General features: G+C 46.9%; 1 protein-coding gene and 1 non-coding gene across 3 annotated transcripts in view; both read left to right on the forward strand.

The window, feature by feature from the left end:
- BTBD11 (BTB domain containing 11) overlaps window positions 1-16,439 on the forward strand; it is a 337,775-nt gene that overhangs the window by 47,822 nt on the left and 273,514 nt on the right. The gene's annotated exons all lie outside the window — the stretch shown is intronic.
- LOC112635685 lies at window positions 8,740-8,822 on the forward strand. The gene has a single exon (XR_003122019.1). It is a non-coding gene; the product is annotated as a small nucleolar RNA SNORD74 (small nucleolar RNA).

A 16,439-nucleotide genomic window follows, 5' to 3' on the forward strand; every position in this document is an offset into this window, starting at 1 on the left:
ATCCCTGATAGCATCACTGCCATGAGCACCTTTCAGGCCACAGTCACTGTTCTAGAAAACTGCTGAGAATGTGCCACCTTCTCTTGGAAGCCTTCCCCACCCTGCCACACCCTGCCTTCCCAGCTGGTTGGCCCCTTTTTGTTTTGTGCCTCTTTGAACCTTTTATCAGTGTCTTTCAGTGCTTGGCACCCTAAGCACCAGTACACCGTAGGCAGTTCACAGATGACTGTTGATTGAGTAATTAAGAGATGAAGTCAGGGACCTTGAAAACAACTATTTTCCAGAGAAAGCATCATACATAAGGTCTCTGGATATAATTATTCTCCTGAGAATAGACGAGTGAACATTTTCCTCCTCTTCTAAAGCCTTTAAAAGGAAAAAAAGAAAAGGGGGGGGAAGAAGAGAGTAAAAAAGAAAAAAACCTAACACCAGGAAACAACTCTGGAGAATACCATTTGAGGCTGCAGGAAAAGTTCAGACTTAGGAGAAAAGATTGATTAGTCATGTCTGCTGGGGAGTGGGCTAGGAGGAGGGCAGCATGTAGGCTTGAGAGCTGCCATCTCTCTTCAACCCTTGACTAGCGACCAAATTAGTGAAAATCCAGCTTTAAGAGTGAAGCATGGTTTTTCTTCAGCCTCTAATTGGGATATTTAGCAAATATGGTTTACTATTAAAATGAAAATGGGGTGGAAAATATACAATTTTATAATCCACATTGAGTTTATATTGGTACCCTATCAACAGAAAATATATATATATTTAATGCATGAGAAGGAAAGTGACTCCTTTCATCTGAATTACTGCTTATTCTTTCTGGAAGGGATCCCACGGTATCCTGGGGACAGGAAGGAAGGACATTGCAAACTCAGGCTGCCAGAAGCACTCCACTGAGAGCCTTGCATCACTTCCTGCAGGTGAGGCTCAAGCAGAACTTGTAGGGTTCCCCACTTGGCCGTGCCAGTTGACCATTTGTTCTCTGCTGAGATCCTGTCAGGCAGCTGGAGCACAGCCCCCAACCATTCGCCAAATAGTTGGGACACAGGTGATTTGCTTAGATTTTGTCGCAGTTGGTACAGCCCGGTTCTTGTCTCTCCAGACTGCTTGCAGCTTTGTCCTTTGTTGGACGGTGCCTTCCCTCAGATCACAGTGAAGTGGAAGATTGGCAGTAGCTTCTGTGAATGGTATGCACCTGTACCTCATACCAAGGGGGTGGTAACCATAGAGGCTGTGAAGTGAAAACCCATCCAAGTTGATTAAAATTTGGTGAGGAAAAGGAAACCCTGTGCTTGTAGACGACTGATTGGCATGGAGAGTTTAAAACGTATACTGAAGTCAACCAAGAAAATGATTTACACCTTTTCTTCTTTCCTTTTTGTTTTGGATCTTGGATACAATAGAGAGTTGAATTATCCATACTCAGAAGTTCACACACATTTTATCATCATGCAAGGGCTCTCTCTCTCATTTTATTAATATTATTTATTTATTTATTTATTTATTTATTTATTTAAGACAGAGTCTCACTCTGTAGCCCAAGCTGGAGTGCAGTGGTGCAATCTCAGCTCCCTGCAACCTCTGCCTCCTCCCGGCTCAAACAATTCTCGTGCCTCAGCCTCTGAGTAGCTGGGACTACAGACAAGCACCACCACGCTCGGCCAATTTTTTGTATTTTAGTAGAGACAGGATCTTACCATGTTGCCAGGGTGGTCTCGAACTCCTGAGCTCAGGCAATCTGCCTGCCTTGGCCTTCCAAAGTGCTGGGATTACGGGGGTAAGCCACCGCTCCCGGCCTCTCTCTCTCATTTGAGATCTTCACTTTTTTCTCTTTGTCTATATCTCCACTCCCTTGTAGGTACTCATCCAAGGTGTTTAATATATGCTCTTGGACAGGTACATGTCTTTGTAAAACATGTAAAATTGCTTTTTGTGTGTGTGTGTGTGTGTGTTATTGATTTATAGAAATCATATTGCACGAAGGAGCTTGTTCGGATCTTTCCATTTTCACCTATGTTCTCAAGATCTATCCATGTTGGTTGTACATCTAGCTTATTGTTTCTAATAGCTGCACAGTTGGTTCAATCAAGATAGGTTGAGTTATGCAGCAGTAATAGCATGAAAATCTTAGCAGCTTAAAATTACGCAGGTTTACTGCTTAGCCATATTACATATCCATCCCGTTAATAAGAGTTTTGCTTTGGAGACTTAGGCTGATGGAGCCTCTGCCATTCAACATGGCAGAGAGAAGAGCAAGTGGCAAATCACACACTGGCTCTTAAAAGTTCTGTCCAGAAGGTGACAAATAGCACACTGATTTTTAAAGCCTGCCCAGAAGTGGCCAAAACAAGTCACATGGCTATTCTCCACTTTAAAAGCGGTGGGAACTGCAAGCCTACTATGAATCTAAGAGGCGGAAACACTGGAAATATTTGGCGAACTGTATAATGACTATCACATAGTAGGCACCCATCATATTTTGTGTTTATCCATTCTTTAGTGATGGGCAACTAGTTGCTTCCAATTTCCTACTACCCTGAACAATAATGTTGTCATGAATCTCCTTTCACTTGTTCCCATATGGACCCCGTGCAAGTATCTATACTCAGGAGTGGGTTGATTGGGTCACAAGGTTCATACGAACTTGGTTTCGATAATCAGTACCACGTGAGTCTCTGGAACTACTATGCCAGTCTAGACTCCCACCAGCGGTGCGGAGGGGTTCCCATTTACCCATATCCTGTTTAACAATCAATATTACTCAACACTGTAATTTTGCAAATCTGTTGAGTATAATGTGGAATCTCATTGCTTTCATTTTCATTTATCTTATTACTAATGAATTTGAGCACCTTTTCATCTGCCTGTTGACTATTCTGGTTTCCACTCCTGTGATCTGCCTATTCATATCTACAGACCATTTTTCTATTGCATTTCCTTTCTTTTCCCATTGATTTATAGGGGTTACATATGTAGTTAGATGCTAATTCTTTGTTGTGTTTAGACATTGTAAATATCACTTTCCACTCTGCCACCTCTCTGTTAACTTTCTCCGCAGTATCTTTTGTTGAACAGAAGCCCTAATTTTGATGTAATCAAATCTACCAACTTTTTTTTCTTTTTGCTTTTTGGTTTGTGCCTTGAGGATTTTATTTAAGAGGACCTTCCATGCCCTAAGTTCACAAAGGTATTGTTTCACTTTCTTCTGTTAGCTTTGTAACTTTCCTTTCACATTTAGGTTTTTCATCCACTTAGAGTCTACTTTTATATATTGTGTTTGAGAGGGATCCAAATTCATTTAGCGAGCCAGTTTTTCGACATTGTAGAACCATTCCTTTCCCCATTGAGATGAGATGCAACCTTTATTATAAATCAGGTTCAAACATGTTTTTTTTTTTTTTTTTTTCTTTTTGAGACAGAGTCTTGCTCTTGTCACCCAGGCTGGAGTGAATAGCGTGATCTCAGCTCACTGCAACCTCCACCCCCCGGGTTCAAGCGATTCTTCTGCCCCAGCCTCCCAGGTAGCTGGGATTACAGGCACCCGCCACCACACCCAGCTACTTTTTTGTGTTTTTAATAGAGATGGGGTTTCACCATGTTGGTCAGGCTGGTCTCGAACTCCTGACCCCAGGCGATCCACCCGCCTTGGCCTCCCGAAGTGCTGGGATTATAGGCATGATAGGCATGAGCCACCGTACCCAGCCTAAACATGGTTTGTTTTTTCCACCCCCAACCCCCACCCCCGAGCTTTTATTCTCTTCTGAGCTCTCTGCACCTTATTGTTCAAGAAATAAAACAGAATGAGTTTTGTTTGGCAGAATTTGTCTGGTGTGTTCTGAGTAGGGGAGCCTTGATGATTTCCTGTAATGCTGGGAGGTGGTGAGGCATAATGAAACTAACGTGAAACTTGGGGTTAGAGGAACCCAGGCTTGGTCCTGGCTCCACCACTTATAGCCACGTGAACTTGAATGACTTCCTCAACCTCCCTGAGCCTCCGTTTCTACATCTATTCAACAGGGATGATGATATGTATCTCCTAGGAATTCTGTGAGAGTTAAATGCTAGAATATATGTAAAAGCATAGCTTTCAGTAAACGTTATTTTCCCTTTGATCATTGTCACCAGACAATAATAACTCTAACAGTAAGTGGTTTTCCCCAGGCCTTACCAAGATAGGTATAAATTGGGAACACATTATTCCTGATCCCCCAAATGTCACTGCCTCTTGTTCTCACCTGCTAATGGATGACTTCTCCTCAGTTCTTTCTGTGTATCCCCATGGTGGCCCATGTGGGCTCATGGAAGTTTCCCATTGGCCTTCCCACCAATGGGCACACTTTCATTGGCACTGCAGAGGTCTCCAGGGACACACACTTTCTCCTCTTCCAAAGTCAGCCAATCAGCCCTACAAGCTTGGAGACAAAGGTATATGTAGATGCTTAGCCAGGAATGTTGGGCAAGTCCTCAGAGTGCAGCTCTTGCCTGGGCATTTCTTCACATGCGCTTTAGGAACACAGTATTTCTGCCTGGCTCCCCTACCTCTCTCAGCCCTTTCCCCTGAAAAAATAGAGATAAAATCAAGACAAAGCATGGTGTCTGGGTCACAGGCTTGAGGGAAGCATGGGAAGTGTTGCAGCCGTGCTCTGGGCTGGGTGGCCTGGGGGAGCTGCTGAGCTTGTGCTGCTGGAAATAGTTTGGTTGAAAGGCCATGCAAAGACAGCTCTGTGAAGGTGCTTCTTTGGCTGCCTTTCAAAAAAGGGATTTTTTTTTTTACACTTTTGTGACTTAAGCTTTTGATCCCTTGGTTGTGGCTCTGTGCTGATACCTTTGCTGAGCCTTGAAGGGCTGTCAGGCTAGGCAGGAGGATCCAAAAGTTCTTTTCGACCCAGCACACTGGCCAAGAAAGGCTATCACCTTCCAAGAAGGGTGACCACCTCCTCCTATATGGCAGCCCTCAGAGGGCATTTATCTCAGCGGGCATTGGCCTGACCCACCCCACTTCTCCTCCTCCCTTTGGATTGTGTTTTGAACTACTGCTGGCATAGCCGATCAGAACACTCTTCCCTTCCCCCCAACCTTATGATATTAATAAAGCGATTTCATTCCTCTCTGGATCCTGGAACCTGTGTGTAGGCTCTGGCTTGATTCCAGCTTGAGTGGCAAGCAGGGAGATCACTCTGCAACTGTGCTGTGTCAGAATGAGACTAAATCCCATCTCTATGTTGCTTCTGCCAGGCTGACGGATTGGAGAGAAAGGAGATTTAGGAAATCTGCCCCAAACCTGTTGCTAAACAGCCTCACACTGTCTGTCTAGTCCCTGGAATGGAAGGATTTGACTGGCAAATCTCATTCTAGGATGAGACTAAGCTGCTGTCCTGCCAGGCTCCTACAAAGCTTTAGGGGAGAAGTATGGAGATGGGTTGGGGAGGGGCTCTCAGTCCAGATGCCCAGAGCTGGGTCCCGTTTCAGAGCCAGTTGCCCTCCAATTTTAAGCAGTAAAGTCTGGCCTAGTCTTTTGTAGTTATTCCTTTACTAGCAGAGGATACCTTGCTTTTCTCTCTCATTTCTTAAATACTCCTGGAGTTAAGGAGGTAAATAAATGTACGCTCAAGATAGATTATGAAATTGAGTTTTTTACTCCTCCTCCATTTCCATCTTAATAGTGCAGTATACTTGCTATATTTTTGTGTTAAATGTTAAGAGGAAGGCCATAATTTACTCTTCAAGCTCCATTTCCACTTATTTGATCTCCATTTCAGCTTGGAAGGCAAAAATACTTGGTACTTCTGCCACTGGGGTTCTGTGATCACGGCAGACATAAGTAATTGAGCACAGCACTTTTTCTGACTGAGCTCAGATGGGACTTCAGGATCCTTCTCAACACAGTTCTAGACAGCTGCTACTCATGAGAATCAGCATGTGAGATGTAAGCTGTTTGCTCTCCTGCCCTGTAGGTACTCATCCGGTCTTCTTCATAGTTCTTTATTCATTCTTTTTGGTACTTTGTACCTTATATGACAAAGTATCTTCACTTTGTAATATAAGATATAGTGAAGACCTATATATGAAAAAGTGAAGATATATTTTCTGTAAGTTGCTTCAGAGAAGGATATGTGTTTGATTTACTTTTGCATCATCCCAATTCTGCCCTGTTGTCATCTTTAATACCTATTTGTTGGATCAATGAATGAATATATCTTCTCATTAAGGCTAAGAGGACAGTGTTGAAATTGTACGCAGAACCAGCGGTAGGTCTTGCACCTCCTTCCCCAGAGACACATGAAGGAAAGCCAAGCAACAATTACAGAATACAAGAACATAAGCTGACAGTACATTTAAGCCCATTTCCTGCCCCAAACCAGAGCAAAGCGGGGATAGTTCATCTCATGTAAATTTCATAATACAGGAAACTGCCTCCCCTGAGCCAAAATTCAATTCAACTTGGCGTCTTTCTCAGCTTAGTTCCAGCAAGTGTGTGGCACTGAGAGGTAGGATAGAGCCTGCATCCTCAAGGAGTGTATTACCAAGAGTGCCATAGGTGTCCACATGACTAAATCAGCATAATAACCCCCTGACATCCTCTACAACCATTTGCCTCAGTGTTCACTGAGCTCAGCCGCGTGGACTTCCTGCCACAGTTGAGGATACACACACCCCAGGGCCTCTGTCTATCATGGTTGGCAGCCACAGCTTCACCCCCTTGCTTCCCTCCGGGCTCTTCTCAAATGTCCCCTATGTCCCTGATGACCCCATCATTCTCTTTCCTCCTTTTCTTACTTTATTTTTTGTAGCACTTTAACCAGTGGACCTGTAGACATTGACTTATTATAGTCTTTGTTCATCATCTGTCTCCTGTCTTGGGATGTGAGCTGCAGGGACATTGCCTCTTTGGCACATTGCTGTCTCCCCAGTGCCAGGAGCAGGGTTTATCAACCTCAGCACCATTGGCATTTTGGCCCAGACAATTCTTTGTTGTGAGGGGCTGTCCTGTGCATGGTAAGATGTTAAGCAGCATCCCTGGCCTCTACCCAGTAGTAGCTGGTAACACCCCCTCTTCTCAAAAAGAATGCCTCCAGACATTGCTAAATGTCCCCTGGGGGAGAGGCAAAATCGCCTCTGGTTGAGAACCACTGGCCTAGAACAACATTGGCACCTAGCAAACACAGATGTGTGTTGGGAGAATGAATGAACTCCGCATTGGTTGATGGTGCTCCTACTGTGTGCTGAGCACAGGTTTTCTCCCACTTACTGTTGCATCCGTGTGCATAGATGGAGCAATTCCCATCTACACTTCCTCAAAGGCTGTTCCTAAATGTTTCAGCTGGGTAGTGCCTGTAGGAAAATATATGAGAAGATTCAGGGCCCATAAGCAGAGAAGCCATTAGCTTGAACCTGTCTTCCTCTGCCTTGGCCCAGAAAGCAGACACTCCCTTGGGGTTCACTTTATGTATATAAAGCATCACTTTCCTTTGAGGAAGTGGGGTGATTGTGAGGTTTAGAGATAATATCCATAAAGCATCTAAAACAGTTTCAGACACACAGTAGTAGATGCTTAATAAATGGCAGCTGTGATACTATGCAGAGGCCTTAACCTGACCCCTGCTTGCCTTTCCAGTGTATTCATCCCACATTCCTATCTCCAAGCTCCTCTATCTTATAGATAAAGCAACTGAAATTGAGTCAGTTGGAGGAATGTGCCCAATGTCACACAGTCAGGAAGTGATGGAGCCGGACCCTGGAGCCCAGGTGTCTGGGCTGTGGGACCCTGCACTTTCTCTTCCCTGGAGAGAGGGATGGCCCTGTAACTCAGCATCCTGCACTTTCCCCAGTCTGGCACCTTCCATTCATGCTTAGTAAATACTTGTAGGGGAACTGAATGCAGAGCCCAGCAAATAAAAGTCAGACAGGATCAGTGCTGGAGTGGATTCCGTGCAGACAGTTCAGGACACGTGGGAGGTGGAGAGGACTTTCCAGTGGAATTGTTAGCGTGTCTCCTGGGCAGAGGCCTGGGTGAGCCCTCCCAGGGTGAGCCCACCAAGTCTCCATGGTGGGAGGGCTCTGGAATCTTCAGTTCTGTACCTGCAGAGGGAGTGGGCAGGGAAGGGGGCTGGGGGTAGCTGCAGCCTCCCCTCTGTCTGCCTTGGTGCCCTGTACCCTCCTCCTGCCTGGTCAGAGCACTTCTTTGTTCTCCCCTCTGCTCTGTTTTCCAAATCGGAGGCTTTGAGGTCTGCTGGGTCCTTTCCTTTTTCTACTTCCTACATCTTACAGCCCCTACCTGACTTCGCAACAGACACAGTTCCGGCTTCAGAACTGCCCTAGTTGTCTAACCTACATTTCCCATTTCCTGCTGGGCAGGATCTCTCACCTGCCCTTCGAGGCTGGGTTTGAGGCCGGCTCACTCCTGTCTCCCCGTGGCCCCCTCCCAGGCTGGGACCCTCCCACACCAAGTTCAAAGTTGGCTTTTCAAATCTTTGCACTTTGGGGCCAGGGGAGGCCCTTTTCCTGAGTGCTTTCATCCTTCCTGGCCTTTTCAAAGTGAGCTCCGTAGCGCCACCCAACCCGCTGGGACCAGGATTCGTGGCTGCCCTGCTGAAAGTCATGCTTTATATACATAAAGTGAACCCCAGGGGAGCGTTTGCTTTCTGGGCTCGGGCAGAGGAAGATGGCTTCAAGCTAGTGGCTTCTCTGCTTATGGGCCCTGAATCTTCTCATATTTTTTCCTACAGGCACCACCCAGCTGAAACATTTAGGAACAGCCTTTGAGGAAGCCTGTGTTGGTAGGGACATCTGAGAGTGTTGATGAATGGCAACGGCTCTGAAGGAAAAAAGCTAATCAAAAAAACCATTTAGGAGTAGCTTTCCTCTACAGTGAATAATTTGATCTTTCCTCATGCTCTGGTACCCAAACTCACCTGAGATCTTTGACTGTTTTCTCTCTTGGGCCCTGAATGAATGCTTTCGGATGGAGGAAGTAGCTGGCTTTGGAGAAAGGTTAAGTCTTTTTGGCTTCCTCTGGTCACGTGACACACAGAGACCCCATTTAATAAGCAGATTCCTGGACTGAGGAACCTCCCTGAAATGGGAACACTAAGCAGTTAAGTGTTAGGGGTTCCCTTTAAAATAACAGTAGTGGCTGTGTGCTGTGGCTCACGTCTGTAATCCCAGCACTTTGGGAGGCTGAGGTAGGAGGATCACTTGAGCCCGTAAGTTTGAGACCAGCCTGGGCAACATGGTGAGACCTTGTCTCTACTAAAAATACAAAAAATTAGCTGAGTGTGGTGACATGTGCCTGTGATCCTGGCTACCCAGGAGGCTGAGGTGACAGAGGTGACAACATGCTAGCAGCCCTCACTATGGACACCTCCTTGGCCTCGGCCTCCACTCCGGCAGTGCTTTGAGGAGCCCTGCAGCCTGCCATGGCACTTTGGGAGCCCCTCTCTGGGCTGTCCGAGGCCGGAGGCGCTGCCTCTGCTTGCCGGGAGGTGTGGAAGGAGAGAAGCGAGCGGGAACTGGGGCTGCGCGCGGCACTCACAGTCCAGCGCGAGTTCCGGCGGGTGCGGATGTGGGCTCGCTGGGCCTGGTACTCAGAGCAGCAGGCAGGCGCCACCAACCCAGGGCAGTGAAGGGCTTAGCACCCGGGCCAGCAGCTGCAGTGGGTGCGCCGGGTCCCTGAGCAGTGCCGGCCTGCTGGCGCTGTGCTCAAGTTCTGGCCGGGCCTCAGCTGCCTCACCTCGGGGCAGGGCTCAGGACCTGCAGCCCCCCATGCCCAAAACTCTGCCGTGGTGGGCTCCCGTGCGGCTGGAGCCTCCCCCACGAGCACCGCCCCCTGCTCAGCGGCGCTCTGTCCCATCAACCGACCGAGGGCTGAGGAGTGCCCGTGCACCGCATGGGACTGGCAAGCAGCTCGGCCCGCAGCCCTGGTGCGGGATCCACTAGGTGAAGCCAGCTGGGCTCCTGAGTCTAGTGGGGACTTGGAGAACGTTTGTGTCTAGCTGAGGGATTGTAAATACACCAATCAGCACTCTGTGTGTAGCTCAGGATTTGTAAATACACCAATCAGTACTCTGTATCTAGCTAACCTAGTGGGGACTTGGAGAAATTTTATGTCTAGCTAGAGGATTGTAAATGCACCAGTCAGCACCCTGTCAAAATGGTCCAATCGGCTCTCTGTAAAGTGGACCAATCAGCTCTCTGTAAAATGGACCAATCAGCAGGATGTGGGTGGGGCCAGATAAGGGAATAAAAAGGCAACCTGCTCGGGTGGCCTTTAACAGTGGTAGAAGTCTTGTATTTTTGCTGTTTGCAATAAATCTTAGTGCTGCTCACTGTTTGGGTCCATGCTGTGTTTATGAGCTGTAACACTCACCATGAAGGTCTGCAACTTCGCTCCTGAAGCCTGCCAGACCACAACCCCACCGACCGGGAGGAACAAATAATTCCAGATGGGCCACCTTTAAGAGCTGTAACACTCAGTGCGAAGATCTCCCCCTTCACTCCCATTGGCAAGACCGCAAACTGACCAGAAGGAAGCAGCTCCGGACACATCTGAATGTCTGAAGAAGCGAACTCCTGACACACCATCTTTAAGAACTCTAATGCTCACTGCTCACCGCAAAGATCTGCGGCTTCATTCTTGAAGTCAGTGAGACCAAGAACCCACCAATTCTGGACACAAAAGGAGCACCTTAGCCCGGGAGATCAAGGCTGCAGTGAGCCAAGATTGTGCCATTGCACTCTAACTTGAAGGACCAGAGTGAGACCTGGGCTCAGAAATCATCATCATCATAAATAAAAATAAATAAAATGACGGCAGAAACAACAGCAACAAAACCAGGGTCGTGTCCTTACCTTGGGCCAGTGGGGCACCTCCAGGGGAGAAGACAAGGGGTCTGGTGTCCTTCTACCTCTCACTGGCTGTGGAACCTTTAGCAGGTGGCTCGAAGTCTCTGGGCTCAGGTTCCTGGTATGTAGCACAGTGATGTTCGTTACTTAGCTGCTGGAGGCCACATCTGGGCCAGATGGTCTCTGAGGTTCCTTACCGCTTCGTTTCTGTGATCCACTCCCTTCCACCTCCAGTCCAGTGCCATCTTCCCAGCTGGACAATTGTTCTTTATGGACTTCTCTTCCTGCCCTTGGAATCCTATACCCTTAAGCAGTGTCTCCTATTCAAACCTGCAGAGGCTTCCCTCCCATCACCTTGGGAGTTGAATCCAGAGTTCCTGCCTTGGCTGAGGCTCTGTACCATCCTGCCTGGGCTGGGCTGCTTTTCCAGCCCACTTACCCGTGCCCCATCTCTTGTTTGTCACTCTCCAGGCCCAGGGACCTTTTTGCTATCCCTTGGATAAGACCAGCAACTCTCAGCTTCAGCCTTTGCCCTTGCGGTTCCTTCTACCGGGATGGTGTTCCCCAGACAGCCCCATGGCCCCCATCCTCACTTCTGTCTGGTGTTTGCTCACCTCCTGGAAGACGCCCTCCTCTCCCTCCCTCACCACCCTGCGACCCAGTCATCCCCCTTCTGTCCTCTCTTCTGGCCATATTTTCCTTCACAGGGTGTGTGTTACATATTTGGTTCTTTTGTTTCTCTCAACTCCAGGAGGGCCAGGCTGTCTCTATTTTGTCACCACTGCATCTCTGGTCCCCAGAACTGTTCCCAGCACATAATTGTAGGCCTTGAGTATATATTTGATGAATGGATGAATAAATGAATTTGCATTTATGCTGCAAACTCCTTACTCCATGACTCTGAAACAGGTTGATTTCTCTGGACTCAAGTTTCTTAACTGAACAATGGGCTTATATTCACTCTAACACCTCACAGTGTTGTGTCTGGCTGCAGTTTAGAAGGAAAGCAGATCTGCAGCCATCTATCCACCTTCCAGCAGAACAGATTCTCAGGCCCCTTGCAGCCCTGGCATTGCATGATGCTATGATTCATCTATGACCCTTGAAAGACCTGCCCTTAACTCCCGGAGTGCAGTACAGCAGTATAGGTTCTCAGCAGTGAGAAACAAATACTACTGCTGTGGCCCAGAGCAAACAGTTTTCTCCTTCGTTCTGAGTTATGTAATGATGATCAGAGCTGCCTTTTATTGAGTGATTACTATATGCCAGGTTCACTTGTCGTTTTATTCAACCCTACAACCCTTGTGTTGAATGTGCAAGGTACTCTCAGCAGCCCTGTTGTTCAGGTCAGGGGCCCAGAGATATAAGGGGCAGATTCTCCATTTGAGCCAGGCCCGTCTGAGTCCAGAGTCTGACATCTCACCACTGCTGTGTGTTTTTCTGCTCTTCAACAAAGAAAAAGAGTCAGTGGCTACTACCTGGACTGTCTTGGATATGGAGATGCACTGCTCAGATACCCCTTCAGGACTGAAGGGCTTCCCCCCACAGCTGAGGGGAGTGCTGCTGGTACAGCTGTCAGCTTTCAGTCCCCTTTGGAAGTTGACCTTGTTTGAGAGAGCTTCTGGGCCAAAGCCTCACCCCTCTCCCTAGGCAGCCCCTGTCCAGGGACTGATTGAAGCATCATCCTAGCTTGCTAACAACCACTAGAATGGGCTGAGGCCTCTGTTGAGTCTGCATCACAGTCTAACTTCTCCCTCTGTCCAGTTTTGCTTCTCACCCTTCCCTGCCACTGGGGTTGAGCCCAAGAACACTTCCTTGAGAGAGAGAGTGCTCATTTATGTCTCCTCATTTGCTTCTTGGGGAACCCAACTTGCCTCAGGGATGTCTCCCCTGGATACCTGTGGACTTGTCTTAGGACTTAGAGGACCCCATGTGCTGGAGATGACCATGTGCTTGGAGGTGACTGTCAATCTAGCTCCTCATTGTGGTTCTGAGTTGTGATGTTTTCTGGTTAGATGAATAACTCTTTGCTGAGCTACTGTAAACACACACCATGGTCATTTTTGGCAAATGCCTGTTGAAGACGGATGCTTTGGGAATGAGAAAGGCAGAAATGGGATTACCATTGCACACAGGCCACACAGCCAAGAGGAAGACCTTGTTTTGGGAAGGCAGTGGGATGTGGCCAAATGTAATAAAGGCAGTAGGATGTGGCCAAATCGTGTTTAAGTCAATGACAGCTCCATTCCGGACTTGTTTTAATCCCCTTGTAGTTTCCAGAAGAACCACAACACACACTTGATGCTCAAGAAGTGTGGGAAGAAGATAAATGAATCAGCAGGTAGGGAAGTAAAAGGGAACCAAGCAAAGGGAAAAAGTGGGAAACATAATCTCATCATAGACTTCAGGAGACTAAGCCATGTGTAAATTTCACAAACACCAGTGGAGTGCTCCCTTTGTGCAAAGCCAATGCCAAGGGCTGGGATATTAGATGATTCAGCCATGGGTCCCTGTCCAGAAAACACTTGTGATTCAACCTTGGGTATGTCCCTTAACCACTTTCTTTGGCTTGGCTATAGACAGACATGGTCTCTTAACCTCAAGTCACTTAAATATTGGGGGATGATGGGTTTGCTTCCTCTTGGCATCTTCCTGCTCATCCCCTTACTTTGCACATCATTTGGCAATGACTGCATCACTGCCACCACAAATTGCTATTAATTGTTGAGCACTCACCATATGCCAGGACCTGCACTTAAAGCAATTTGTGTATGTGCACACTATGGTATTTCATCCTTATAACAACTCTATAAGGCAGATACTGTCCTATTTTATAGATGAGGATCTGAGGCTCTGGGAGCATAGATAATTTGTCCAAAGTCTTGTAGCAAGTAAGTAGGGGAGCTAGGGCTGTCCAACAATGCGCCCCCTCCTCTTAGTCCCCCTCCACCTAGAGAAGCCCACCTGTTCATATTTTTGGTTCCCACCTTGTTCCCTTACAGGCCCTCATTTCCCTTGAGCTGTCTGGTTCTGCCTCTACACATTGGCTTGCCTTCCCTTTTTCCCTTATCACAGCCCATCCTGACTGTTCATACCCAAACCTACAACTGTGCTGGCTACCTCTGTCTTTGGGAATAAGAATGGATCTCCTGTCACTTGTGAAAACGTCCCCTGATGGGTCTTTGGCTGCATGCCATGCCCTGCGGACAAGCATTGGGGTTCCCCAGGAGACTGTAAAATAGGAGTCACTGGGATTCTGCCTGCATCTGATGTGAGAGCTGCTCCTGCTTTTGTAGCACAGAGTAGCAGATGATGCCAGAAGGAATTTAAGAAGCTTGATTTTTGGTCACAGCAGCAGGCAGTGTGGGGTAGTGGTTAAGCACCAGAGCCATCAAAGTTGACATCCTGGACTTACCATGTACCTGCTGAATGACCTTACGCAATTTACTGAACCTCTCTGAGCCTCCCTTTGCCCTTCTATATAATTGGGATAATAGTGAACTCCCATAGAGTTGCTGGAAAAGTAGGTGAGACATTGCATTTAAAGCCCTCATTGCTCCACCTGGTACAGAGTAAGGGCTCCATAAATGGTCATGGTTGTTGGCATTGCTCTTGGTGTTAGTAGACCAGTTGATATGGTTTGTCTGTGTCCCCACCCAAATCTCATCTTGAATTGTAGCTCCCATAATCCCCACATGTCATGGGAGGGAACTAGTGGGAGGTAATTGAATCATGGGGGTGGGTTTTTCTTGTGCTGTTCTTGTGATAGAGAAGAAGTCTCATGAGATCTGAATGGTTTTATAAAGGGCAGTTCCCCTGCACACACTCTCTTGTCTGCCACCATGTAAGACATGCCTTGCTCCTCCTTCACCTTCTGCCATGATTGTGAGGCCTCCCTAGCCATGTGGAACTGTGAATCCATTAAACCTCCTTTTCTTTATAAATTACGTAGTCTCGGGTATTTCTTCATAGCAGTATGAAAATGGACCAATACACCAGCCACAAATTGAATATCCCCCACATCCTATCCTTTCTCATTCCTTTTCTTCCTTCCTCAATTTTAATCATTACCCACTACCAGCAAAGCCTAGTGCTGGGACAGTTGGAAACAGAGAGATGACAAAGACTGACTCAGCCCTGAGGAGCTTACAGAGCCCTCCAGAAGAACAAGGGTCAGTCGGACAAGCTGCCAGGAAGCCTTCGCTTTCAATCTCGGCTCCACTCCTTGCTCCATGTCTCTGAAACAGGTTGATTTATCTGGGCTCAAGTTCCTTAACTGAACAATGAGCTTATATTCACCCTAACTCCTCACAGTGTTGTGTCTGGCTGCAGTTCAGAAGGAAAGCAGAGCTGCAGCCATCTATCCACCTTCCAGCAGAACAGATTCCCAGGCCCCTTGCAGCCCTGGTATTGCACGATGCTGTGATTCATCTGTGACCCTTGAAAGACCTGTCCTTAAGTCCCAGGGTGCGGTACAGCAGTATAGGTTCTCAGGACCAGCAAATGTGTTCTGAACCGAGCGCTGGTAAACAGACCCAGTGTTTATGAATGGGTGTCACTGGCCTGCTGCTTTGCGTTTTATCACCAAAGATTATGGAAGATTGGGAGTTCTTATTTCAGAGCATGCTTTATGGTTTTCATTACTCTCCTGAATCTCTGCATAATTTGCTGGGATTAGGGATGGAGTGCCTTTGTTTCTTTGTTTGCATTCTTTTCCTTCCATGTAAACCAGTAAAAATCAATAAAAAGCCAGCAGATGAAAGCCCTGCCCACGCCAGAACTTGGCTGCGTGTCCCAACATGACTGAGTTGGCCCCTTCTTGGTCAGGGAACAGGCTGAGTGAACCTGAACCTAGGTTTTTGTTTCTGTGTGGTCTCAAGGAGGACCACACCCTGTATTTCAGGTGGGGAAACTGACACCAAGAATTAGGAAATGACCTGTCTAAGGCTGATTTACCTAGCATCTACTGAACCCCATGCCGAGTCATTTGATAAATTATTTTGGGGTGCCTGCTGAGTGTAATTAGCAAGGATCAGGGAGTGGCTTTGTTTCTTTGCCTGCATTTTTCTTTTTAACCCTGAGCTGAGCTGCCATTCTGTCACAATAGTCTCCAAAACAGGGTACATGCATGAATGTGCACGAAAGGGCAAGAAGAATGTTCTAGAACATTTTTTCTTATCCTTTTAGTGTGTATATACTTTGTGTATATTTTATAATAAGCTATATGATATAGTAGTACAGCAGTATATTATATACAGTGTTATATATGCTATGTACGTGTCTCCAATATTATACTATATATTCAGTTATAGGTTTGGTATAATCTATAATTAAATATATAGTCACATATCAGGGAGGTATACATAAGAATGATAGGGATGTGTGATCAAAACTGTTTGGAGACCACTGGTTTAATGAATGTATAGCTGTTCCTGACCATTCTGTCTACACTACCCACCCCTCTTCATTATTCTCTTTTCCTCTATTCTGCCTGTGTCTTAATCATTCTCCCTGATATTTCATTGCATTTTTGTTTATGGTCTGTTTCCTCTACTAGAAAGGTAGCTCTGCATAGGTGGAGACTTGGATTTGCCTACTGTTGT

This window comes from Theropithecus gelada, chromosome 11 (genome assembly GCF_003255815.1).
Source record: "Theropithecus gelada isolate Dixy chromosome 11, Tgel_1.0, whole genome shotgun sequence".
Classification (NCBI taxonomy): Eukaryota; Metazoa; Chordata; class Mammalia; order Primates; family Cercopithecidae; genus Theropithecus; species Theropithecus gelada.